Genomic DNA, 9380 nt, shown 5'->3' with positions numbered 1-9380 from the left:
TACAACCTCAACTCATATGGGACTACCCCCTGAATTTAAGCATATTAATTAGGGGAGGAAAAGAAACTAACAAGGATTTTCTTAGTAGCGGCGAGCGAAAAGAAATCAGTTCAGCACTAAGTCACTTTGTCTATATGGCAAATGTGAGATGCAGTGTATGGAGCGTCAATATTCTAGTATGAGAAATTAACGATTTAAGTCCTTCTTAAATGAGGCCATTTACCCATAGAGGGTGCCAGGCCCGTATAACGTTAATGATTACTAGATGATGTTTCCAAAGAGTCGTGTTGCTTGATAGTGCAGCACTAAGTGGGTGGTAAACTCCATCTAAAACTAAATATAACCATGAGACCGATAGTAAACAAGTACCGTGAGGGAAAGTTGAAAAGAACTCTGAATAGAGAGTTAAATAGTACGTGAAACTGCTTAGAGGTTAAGCCCGATGAACCTGAATATCCATTATGGAAAATTCATCATTAAAGTTATAATATTTAAATAATATTATAGAAATAGTGTGCATTTTTTCCATATAAGGACATTGTAATCTATTAACATATATAATTTATCATAAAATATGACTTATAGTTTATTCAAATTATTATGCTTGCATTTTAACATAGGATAAATGTCATTAATTTGATAAAGTGTTGATAGATTAATAAGAATACAGTGCGTTAATTTTTCGGAATTATATAATGGCATAATTATCATTGATTTTTGTGTTTATTATATGCACTTGTATGATTAACAATGCGAAAGATTCAGGATACCTTCGGGACCCGTCTTGAAACACGGACCAAGGAGTCTAACATATGTGCAAGTTATTGGGATATAAACCTAATAGCGTAATTAACTTGACTATTAATGGGATTAGTTTTTTAACTATTTTATAGTTAATTAACACAATCCCGGGGCGTTCTATATAGTTATGTATAATAATATTTATATTATTTATGCCTCTAACTGGAACGTACCTTGAGCAGATATGCTGTGACCCGAAAGATGGTGAACTATACTTGATCAGGTTGAAGTCAGGGGAAACCCTGATGGAAGACCGAAACAGTTCTGACGTGCAAATCGATTGTCAGAATTGAGTATAGGGGCGAAAGACCAATCGAACCATCTAGTAGCTGGTTCCTTCCGAAGTTTCCCTCAGGATAGCTGGTGCATTTTAATGTTATATAAAATAATCTTATCTGGTAAAGCGAATGATTAGAGGCCTTAGGGTCGAAACGATCTTAACCTATTCTCAAACTTTAAATGGGTAAGAACCTTAACTTTCTTGATATGAAGTTTAAGGTTATGATATAATGTGCCCAGTGGGCCACTTTTGGTAAGCAGAACTGGCGCTGTGGGATGAACCAAACGTAATGTTACGGTGCCCAAATTAACAACTCATGCAGAAACCATGAAAGGCGTTGGTTGCTTAAAACAGCAGGACGGTGATCATGGAAGTCGAAATCCGCTAAGGAGTGTGTAACAACTCACCTGCCGAAGCAACTAGCCCTTAAAATGGATGGCGCTTAAGTTGTATACCTATACATTACCGCTAAAGTAGATGATTTATATTACTTGTAATATAAATTTTGAAACTTTAGTGAGTAGGAAGGTACAATGGTATGCGTAGAAGTGTTTGGCGTAAGCCTGCATGGAGCTGCTATTGGTACAGATCTTGGTGGTAGTAGCAAATAATCGAATGAGACCTTGGAGGACTGAAGTGGAGAAGGGTTTCGTGTGAACAGTGGTTGATCACGAGTTAGTCGGTCCTAAGTTCAAGGCGAAAGCCGAAAATTTTCAAGTAAAAATAAATATTACAATTATTGTGAAAATTATATACTTGAATAATTTTGAACGAAAGGGAATACGGTTCCAATTCCGTAACCTGTTGAGTATCCGTTTGTTATTAAATATGGGCCTCGTGCTCATCCTGGCAACAGGAACGACCATAAAGAAGCCGTCGAGAGATATCGGAAGAGTTTTCTTTTCTGTTTTATAGTCGTACTACCATGGAAGTCTTTCGCAGAGAGATATGGTAGATGGGCTAGAAGAGCATGACATATACTGTTGTGTCGATATTTTCTCCTCGGACCTTGAAAATTTATGGTGGGGATACGCAAACTTCTCAACAGGCCGTACCAATATCCGCAGCTGGTCTCCAAGGTGAAGAGTCTCTAGTCGATAGAATAATGTAGGTAAGGGAAGTCGGCAAATTAGATCCGTAACTTCGGGATAAGGATTGGCTCTGAAGATTGAGATAGTCGGGCTTGATTGGGAAACAATAATATGGTTTATGTGCTCGTTCTGGGTAAATAGAGTTATAATCATTTATGGTTGTAACTTGTTCCCCGGATAGTTTAGTTACGTATCCAATTGTGGAACTTTCTTGCTAAAATTTTGACGAATACTAGTTGGGTCAAACCAATTAGTTCTTATTAATTATAACGATTATCAATTAACAATCAATTCAGAACTGGCACGGACTTGGGGAATCCGACTGTCTAATTAAAACAAAGCATTGTGATGGCCCTAGCGGGTGTTGACACAATGTGATTTCTGCCCAGTGCTCTGAATGTCAAAGTGAAGAAATTCAAGTAAGCGCGGGTCAACGGCGGGAGTAACTATGACTCTCTTAAGGTAGCCAAATGCCTCGTCATCTAATTAGTGACGCGCATGAATGGATTAACGAGATTCCTTCTGTCCCTATCTACTATCTAGCGAAACCACAGCCAAGGGAACGGGCTTGGAATAATTAGCGGGGAAAGAAGACCCTTTTGAGCTTGACTCTAATCTGGCAGTGTAAGGAGACATAAGAGGTGTAGAATAAGTGGGAGATATTAGACTTCGGTTTGGTATCGACAATGAAATACCACTACTCTTATTGTTTCCTTACTTACTTGATTAAATGGAACGTGTATCATTTCCTAGCCATTATACGGATATATTTATTATATCTTATGGTATTGGGTTTTGATGCAAGCTTCTTGATCAAAGTATCACGAGTTTGTTATATAATCGCAAACAAATTCTTTAATGAGAGATGCATTCATGTATTATCGATTTGAAAATTTGGTATAACTCCAATTACTCAGGTATGATCCAATTCAAGGACATTGCCAGGTAGGGAGTTTGACTGGGGCGGTACATCTCTCAAATAATAACGGAGGTGTCCCAAGGCCAGCTCAGTGCGGACAGAAACCACACATAGAGCAAAAGGGCAAATGCTGACTTGATCTCGGTGTTCAGTACACACAGGGACAGCAAAAGCTCGGCCTATCGATCCTTTTGGTTTAAAGAGTTTTTAACAAGAGGTGTCAGAAAAGTTACCATAGGGATAACTGGCTTGTGGCGGCCAAGCGTTCATAGCGACGTCGCTTTTTGATCCTTCGATGTCGGCTCTTCCTATCATTGTGAAGCAAAATTCACCAAGCGTTGGATTGTTCACCCATGCAAGGGAACGTGAGCTGGGTTTAGACCGTCGTGAGACAGGTTAGTTTTACCCTACTAATGACAAAACGTTGTTGCGACAGCATTCCTGCGTAGTACGAGAGGAACCGCAGGTACGGACCAATGGCACAATACTTGTTCGAGCGAACAGTGGTATGACGCTACGTCCGTTGGATTATGCCTGAACGCCTCTAAGGTCGTATCCGTGCTGGACTGCAATGATAAATAAGGGGCAATTTGCATTGTATGGCTTCTAAACCATTTAAAGTTTATTATTTATATTTTAAACGACAATGGATGTGATGCCAATGTAATTTGTAACATAGTAAATTGGGAGGATCTTTGATCACCTGATGCCATGCTAGTTACATATGAAAACATTATTTAATACAATGACAAAGCCTAGAATCAATTGTAAACGACTTTTGTAACGGGCAAGGTGTTGTAAGTGGTTGAGCAGCTGCCATACTGCGATCCACTGAAGCTTATCCTTTGCTTGATGATTCGAAATATAAAAAAAAATGTAAATATGCATGTGTAAATATGTATATTTAGTATAAAAAATCTTTATATGCTATATCTAAGAAAGCATATAAGGATTTATCACGGGTTGTCCACGTTTCCCTACTAATTGTGGCCTACTAACTGTTTCGTCATCTTATTAGTGACGTGAAAAATGAAAATAATATTTTTCATTTATATTGTTATAAGTCTTAAACCTTAAGACGGCGGGAGTTGAATTACTTTCGTTTAGGTAGCCAAATGCCTCGTCATCTTATTAGTGACGTGAAAAATGAAAATAATATTTTTCATTTATATTGTTATAAGTCTTAAACCTTATAACGGCGGAAGATGAATTACTTTCTTTTAGGTAGCCAAATGCCTCGTCATCTTATTAGTGACGTGAAAAATGAAAATAATATTTTTCATTTATATTGTTATAAGTCTTAAACTTTAAGACGGCGGGAGTTGAATTACTTTCGCATAGGTAGCCAAATGCCTCGTCATCTTATTAGTGACGCGCATGATTCAATTCAAGAGATTCCTTCTGTCCCTATTTAAAACCTCACGGATATTAAAAATATTAAACATATATTGTTATAAGTCTTAAACCTTAAGACGGCGGGAGTTGAATTACTTTCGCATAGGTAGCCAAATGCCTCGTCATCTTATTAGTGACGCGCATGATTCAATTCAAGAGATTCCTTCTGTCCCTATTTAAAACCTCACGGATATTAAAAATATTAAACATATATTGTTATAAGTCTTAAACCTTAAGACGGCGGGAGTTGAATTACTTTCGCATAGGTAGCCAAATGCCTCGTCATCTTATTAGTGACGTGAAAAATGAAAATAATATTTTTCATTTATATTGTTATAAGTCTTAAACTTTAAGACGGCGGGAGTTGAATTACTTTCGCATAGGTAGCCAAATGCCTCGTCATCTTATTAGTGACGTGAAAAATGAAAATAATATTTTTCATTTATATTGTTATAAGTCTTAAACCTTATAACGGCGGAAGATGAATTACTTTCGTTTAGGTAGCCAAATGCCTCGTCATCTTAATAGTGACGTGAAAAATGAAAATAATATTTTTCATTTATATTGTTATAAGTCTTAAACTTTAAGACGGCGGGAGTTGAATTACTTTCGCATAGGTAGCCAAATGCCTCGTCATCTTATTAGTGACGTGAAAAATGAAAATAATATTTTTCATTTATATTGTTATAAGTCTTAAACCTTATAACGGCGGAAGATGAATTACTTTCGTTTAGGTAGCCAAATGCCTCGTCATCTTATTAGTGACGTGAAAAATGAAAATAATATTTTTCATTTATATTGTTATAAGTCTTAAACTTTAAGACGGCGGGAGTTGAATTACTTTCGCATAGGTAGCCAAATGCCTTGTCATCTTATTAGTGACGCGCATGATTCAATTCAAGAGATTCCTTCTGTCCCTATTTAAAACCTCACGGATATTAAAAATATTAAACATATATTGTTATAAGTCTTAAACCTTAAGACGGCGGGAGTTGAATTACTTTCGCATAGGTAGCCAAATGCCTCGTCATCTTATTAGTGACGCGCATGATTCAATTCAAGAGATTCCTTCTGTCCCTATTTAAAACCTCACGGATATTAAAAATATTAAACATATATTGTTATAAGTCTTAAACCTTAAGACGGCGGGAGTTGAATTACTTTCGCATAGGTAGCCAAATGCCTCGTCATCTTATTAGTGACGCGCATGATTCAATTCAAGAGATTCCTTCTGTCCCTATTTAAAACCTCACGGATATTAAAAATATTAAACATATATTGTTATAAGTCTTAAACCTTAAGACGGCGGGAGTTGAATTACTTTCGCATAGGTAGCCAAATGCCTTGTCATCTTATTAGTGACGCGCATGATTCAATTCAAGAGATTCCTTCTGTCCCTATTTAAAACCTCACGGATATTAAAAATATTAAACATATATTGTTATAAGTCTTAAACCTTAAGACGGCGGGAGTTGAATTACTTTCGCATAGGTAGCCAAATGCCTCGTCATCTTATTAGTGACGCGCATGATTCAATTCAAGAGATTCCTTCTGTCCCTATTTAAAACCTCACGGATATTAAAAATATTAAACATATATTGTTATAAGTCTTAAACCTTAAGACGGCGGGAGTTGAATTACTTTCGCATAGGTAGCCAAATGCCTCGTCATCTTATTAGTGACGCGCATGATTCAATTCAAGAGATTCCTTCTGTCCCTATTTAAAACCTCACGGATATTAAAAATATTAAACATATATTGTTATAAGTCTTAAACCTTAAGACGGCGGGAGTTGAATTACTTTCGCATAGGTAGCCAAATGCCTCGTCATCTTATTAGTGACGCGCATGATTCAATTCAAGAGATTCCTTCTGTCCCTATTTAAAACCTCACGGATATTAAAAATATTAAACATATATTGTTATAAGTCTTAAACCTTAAGACGGCGGGAGTTGAATTACTTTCGCATAGGTAGCCAAATGCCTTGTCATCTTATTAGTGACGCGCATGATTCAATTCAAGAGATTCCTTCTGTCCCTATTTAAAACCTCACGGATATTAAAAATATTAAACATATATTGTTATAAGTCTTAAACCTTAAGACGGCGGGAGTTGAATTACTTTCGCATAGGTAGCCAAATGCCTCGTCATCTTATTAGTGACGCGCATGATTCAATTCAAGAGATTCCTTCTGTCCCTATTTAAAACCTCACGGATATTAAAAATATTAAACATATATTGTTATAAGTCTTAAACCTTAAGACGGCGGGAGTTGAATTACTTTCGCATAGGTAGCCAAATGCCTCGTCATCTTATTAGTGACGCGCATGATTCAATTCAAGAGATTCCTTCTGTCCCTATTTAAAACCTCACGGATATTAAAAATATTAAACATATATTGTTATAAGTCTTAAACCTTAAGACGGCGGGAGTTGAATTACTTTCGCATAGGTAGCCAAATGCCTCGTCATCTTATTAGTGACGCGCATGATTCAATTCAAGAGATTCCTTCTGTCCCTATTTAAAACCTCACGGATATTAAAAATATTAAACATATATTGTTATAAGTCTTAAACCTTAAGACGGCGGGAGTTGAATTACTTTCGCATAGGTAGCCAAATGCCTCGTCATCTTATTAGTGACGCGCATGATTCAATTCAAGAGATTCCTTCTGTCCCTATTTAAAACCTCACGGATATTAAAAATATTAAACATATATTGTTATAAGTCTTAAACCTTAAGACGGCGGGAGTTGAATTACTTTCGCATAGGTAGCCAAATGCCTCGTCATCTTATTAGTGACGCGCATGATTCAATTCAAGAGATTCCTTCTGTCCCTATTTAAAACCTCACGGATATTAAAAATATTAAACATATATTGTTATAAGTCTTAAACCTTAAGACGGCGGGAGTTGAATTACTTTCGCATAGGTAGCCAAATGCCTCGTCATCTTATTAGTGACGCGCATGATTCAATTCAAGAGATTCCTTCTGTCCCTATTTAAAACCTCACGGATATTAAAAATATTAAACATATATTGTTATAAGTCTTAAACCTTAAGACGGCGGGAGTTGAATTACTTTCGCATAGGTAGCCAAATGCCTCGTCATCTTATTAGTGACGCGCATGATTCAATTCAAGAGATTCCTTCTGTCCCTATTTAAAACCTCACGGATATTAAAAATATTAAACATATATTGTTATAAGTCTTAAACCTTAAGACGGCGGGAGTTGAATTACTTTCGCATAGGTAGCCAAATGCCTTTGTCATCTTATTAGTGACGCGCATGATTCAATTCAAGAGATTCCTTCTGTCCCTATTTAAAACCTCACGGATATTAAAAATATTAAACATATATTGTTATAAGTCTTAAACCTTAAGACGGCGGGAGTTGAATTACTTTCGCATAGGTAGCCAAATGCCTCGTCATCTTATTAGTGACGCGCATGATTCAATTCAAGAGATTCCTTCTGTCCCTATTTAAAACCTCACGGATATTAAAAATATTAAACATATATTGTTATAAGTCTTAAACCTTAAGACGGCGGGAGTTGAATTACTTTCGCATAGGTAGCCAAATGCCTCGTCATCTTATTAGTGACGCGCATGATTCAATTCAAGAGATTCCTTCTGTCCCTATTTAAAACCTCACGGATATTAAAAATATTAAACATATATTGTTATAAGTCTTAAACCTTAAGACGGCGGGAGTTGAATTACTTTCGCATAGGTAGCCAAATGCCTCGTCATCTTATTAGTGACGCGCATGATTCAATTCAAGAGATTCCTTCTGTCCCTATTTAAAACCTCACGGATATTAAAAATATTAAACATATATTGTTATAAGTCTTAAACCTTAAGACGGCGGGAGTTGAATTACTTTCGCATAGGTAGCCAAATGCCTCGTCATCTTATTAGTGACGCGCATGATTCAATTCAAGAGATTCCTTCTGTCCCTATTTAAAACCTCACGGATATTAAAAATATTAAACATATATTGTTATAAGTCTTAAACCTTAAGACGGCGGGAGTTGAATTACTTTCGCATAGGTAGCCAAATGCCTCGTCATCTTATTAGTGACGCGCATGATTCAATTCAAGAGATTCCTTCTGTCCCTATTTAAAACCTCACGGATATTAAAAATATTAAACATATATTGTTATAAGTCTTAAACCTTAAGACGGCGGGAGTTGAATTACTTTCGCATAGGTAGCCAAATGCCTTGTCATCTTATTAGTGACGCGCATGATTCAATTCAAGAGATTCCTTCTGTCCCTATTTAAAACCTCACGGATATTAAAAATATTAAACATATATTGTTATAAGTCTTAAACCTTAAGACGGCGGGAGTTGAATTACTTTCGCATAGGTAGCCAAATGCCTCGTCATCTTATTAGTGACGCGCATGATTCAATTCAAGAGATTCCTTCTGTCCCTATTTAAAACCTCACGGATATTAAAAATATTAAACATATATTGTTATAAGTCTTAAACCTTAAGACGGCGGGAGTTGAATTACTTTCGCATAGGTAGCCAAATGCCTCGTCATCTTATTAGTGACGCGCATGATTCAATTCAAGAGATTCCTTCTGTCCCTATTTAAAAACTCACGAATATTAAAAATATTAAAAATATTTTCATATGGATATGCAATCGTATGGATATCCAAATATGTGTGGGAAAGTCGTACTTCCTATACGATAAATGACCGGATTGACGAAACCGTGTTCAAAAAGGTATATAGGGTAGGTGGTGTTCGGCCTACCAATATAATATTAAAATAATATTATATTAAACAGAAGATCGCCAGTATTAATATATAAGCATATGGTTATGAATACATATGCATATAACATATATGAAAATATATGAATATATAAAAAAAAATATA

General features: G+C 36.1%; 1 non-coding gene across 1 annotated transcript; it reads left to right on the top strand.

Annotated features, from left to right (window-relative positions):
- The first annotated feature begins 2 nt into the window (after positions 1-2).
- On the top strand, positions 3-3952 carry LOC138927663 (large subunit ribosomal RNA). The gene has a single exon (XR_011444109.1). It is a non-coding gene; the product is annotated as a large subunit ribosomal RNA (ribosomal RNA).
- The last annotated feature ends 5428 nt before the right edge of the window (positions 3953-9380 follow it).

Source organism: Drosophila bipectinata, unplaced genomic scaffold (assembly GCF_030179905.1).
Source record: "Drosophila bipectinata strain 14024-0381.07 unplaced genomic scaffold, DbipHiC1v2 scaffold_49, whole genome shotgun sequence".
NCBI lineage: Eukaryota > Metazoa > Arthropoda > Insecta > Diptera > Drosophilidae > Drosophila > Drosophila bipectinata.
Note: the sequence above shows the minus strand (reverse complement) of the source record. Positions and strands in the feature narration are given on the sequence as shown.